Below are 3142 nucleotides of genomic sequence, written 5' to 3'. Positions count from 1 at the left end.
ATCCTCTCGCGTACGGTCCCAAACCGGGGCGATGTTGCGCTCCAGGGCCACCGAGGCATCCTCCGTGAGGTATACCCCGAGGTATTTCACACCTTCTGCCGTCACCTGCAGCCCATCGGCCCACTCACCTAGGGTATGCGAACCCCCCAGAGTCCAGAGTGTGGACTTCCCAGGGTTCATATAGAGCCCCGATGTTTCTCCAAAAATTTGTAGGATCCGCAAAATGCGAGGCCCAGAGCGATCCAAGTTGGAAAGAAAAAATAGCACATCGTCGGCGTACAGGGCTATTCTATCCGCCACCCCCGGTGACCACTGCAAGCCCCTCACCTGGGCGTCAATCCGCACCCACGCCGCCAGGGGCTCCATTGCGAGCGCAAAAAGGTATGGGGAGAGGGGGCACCCCTGTCTTGTTCCCCGCTGGATACTGAATGAGCGGGAGACACCTCCGCCGACGCGGACAGCCGCCGTCAGGTCAGTATAGAGGAGGCGTATATAGGCCAGAAAACAAGGACCCAGGTTCAGTCGATCCAAGAGAGCAAACAGGTACGTCCAGCTCAGGGAGTCGAACGCCCTATCCATGTCAGCCAGCAGTAGCGCTACTCTCTCTCCCAAGGCCCGCCAGGCCGAGTTCGCAACCTGGGCTCGCCTAATGTTATGCCTAGTGGCCCGATGGGGCATAAAGCCGGCCTGGTCCGGGTGTACCAAGTCCGTAATGTGCGGTTTAAGCCTGTTGGCGAGGGCCTTCGCCAATATCTTGGCCTCGGTATTGAGCAGTGAGATAGGCCTGTAGGACTCCTGTTTCTCCGGGGGGCGTCCTGGTTTCAAGAAGACTACCACCTCAGCATGTCTCCAGTCGGGAGGCAGCAGGCCCCTCTCCCGGGCCTCCTCAATAACCGGCCGAAAGTGGGGCGTCAACTGGGTCGCAAAGTGCCTAAAAAATTCGTATGGGAACCCGTTCGGGCCCGGCGCCTTGCCTGGATTCAACTCGCCCAGGGCAGTGGCCAGTTCGTCGTCCGTCAGAGGCCGGTCCAGCAGGTCGCGGACCCCATCCGACACGGCCCGTGGCGGAAGGTCATCAATGAATCGCTGCACCATGTCAGCCTCCAGGCACTCCCGGGGCGCATATAGGGACTCGTAATAGGAGGCGAAGCTGCCCGCAATTGCTCCGGGCTGCAACAGCGGCTCCCCATCAGGGGCGACAATCTGAGGCAGCGGCTGTGCATGCCTAATGCCCTGACACAGGCGATGGAGCATTTTGCACGACTTATCGCCCCATTGATATATGCGGCTCTGAGTGGCCAGCCAAGCCTGGCGGGCCTCATCTAATAAGATTGAGGTATATTGCTGTTGTGCCAGTAGTAGTCTACGCCTGAGCAGCGCGCCATCGTCCCCCCGACTCCTGCGCTCCAGGTCCTCCAATTCTGCTTCCTGCCGCACCAGGTCCTTACGCTTTTCCCTCCGCGCCGCTGAGCACCACAAGATATCAATCCCCCTCAAAGTGGGTTTCATGGCCTCCCATAGGGTTGCAGGGGATGCCACTGAGTCGACGTTGGCGGACAGGAAGTGCGCTAGTTCACAGGTAATATGGGCGCGGTAAGAGGGCTAAGTTAACTGCCAGGGTGATAGGCGCCATCGGAACGGCTGTCTGGTACGCCCAGTGTCAACCACCACAGAAATCGGAGAGTGGTCAGAGAGTGCCCTTGGCAAAATGTCAGCGGACATGCGCCTACCTGCCATCGCTCGCGGGAGAAAAATGTAGTCCAGGCGCGAGAACGAGTCACGCGCGGAGGAGAAGTAAAGTCCCTACGCGCCCCACGCTTGTACCTCCAGGAGTCAATCCAGTCCAGCCCCGTGACCATTGCCCACAGTCGCGATGCTTGCCCCTCCCCTCCTACCACCCCGCCTGCAGCGCCCCGCCATCTGTCACAGGAGACGTCCATGACATCATTCCAGTCCCCCCCAACAATCGACAACGCTATCGGCATATCAACCCAGAGGGACATCAGCTTCTCCACCAGGGCCCATTGCAGCGGGGGCCGAGCATATACGCTACCAAGGACAACCATCTCACCACCTATCTCGCCCTGCACAAAGATATATCTGCCCTGCGCATCCTGCCACGTGCGCCTATGTGTAAATGGAACCCTCCGAAGAATCAGTTTGGCCACCCCCCGTGACCCTCTCGCGAAGTCTGCATGATATGTCTTTGTAAAGCCATTGCGCTGGAGGCAAAGCACCTTCGTGCCTAACAAATGAGTTTCTTGAAGGAGCAAGATGTCGGTTCCCCTGCCTTTGGCCCAAGCGAACACAGCCCCTCTCTTCACCTTATCCAGCATTCCTCTCACATTCTAGCTCAGTATTCTAGTCCCACCCGGACCTACCCGAGAGCCCCCAGCATCAGACGACATTCGTCTATCGGCATACAAATCATACAAGCCATGCCGCAGGCATCAGCAGCAGTACTTACAGCGGATTGGACGCAGCACTCCCCCCCCCAAACCCCACCCCTGAACAAAGTCAATCTCACACCCCAACAAACCCCCCTCCACCCCCACCCCGCACCTCCCAAACATGGAAGCACCTGTCGCGGTCAGGCCCCAACGGGGAGCCAGGGAGCACCCCTTCCAATGGATCCCCTCAGCACAACCCACGTCAAACTAGGCTGTGGCCCCTTCCCAACTCTGAGTAAGCGTGGCTCCCAGCCAAGCTAGTACACCCTGGTCAAAAAAAAAGGAACAAGCAATCAAGAGAGCAAGAATCCATTTCTCCCAACAGTCAGGGCACATCCACGGAAGCGTTCTGCATGGCCTCCTCGTTGCGCGTGCTGGACCGTGATTTCGAACTGCGGTGTGATCGGGATCTGCCCCGGCGCTTTTGCTGATTGTCCGGACCCCTGCCGGAGGGCCCCCCAGTCGAGGAGTCCGATTCACCACCTCTGGCAGTATTGACGCACACCTTGACAGTCTCATCTGTCCATTGGAAAACGGCCTCCGGGGTATCAAAGAAAAAGGTAAGGGATTGGAAGACAACCCGCAGTCGAGCCGGGTACAGAAGGGCATATGGCAACTTCAGGCCCCGAAGGCGGGCCTTAGCTGCTGTGAAGGACTGTCTCTGCTGTTGCACCAATTTCGTGTAGTCCGGG

This window comes from Lissotriton vulgaris, chromosome 1_1 (genome assembly GCF_964263255.1).
Source record: "Lissotriton vulgaris chromosome 1_1, aLisVul1.2, whole genome shotgun sequence".
In the NCBI taxonomy this organism is placed as follows: domain Eukaryota; kingdom Metazoa; phylum Chordata; class Amphibia; order Caudata; family Salamandridae; genus Lissotriton; species Lissotriton vulgaris.
The sequence above is the reverse complement of the archived record's forward strand: the minus strand, read 5'-3'. Positions refer to the sequence as shown.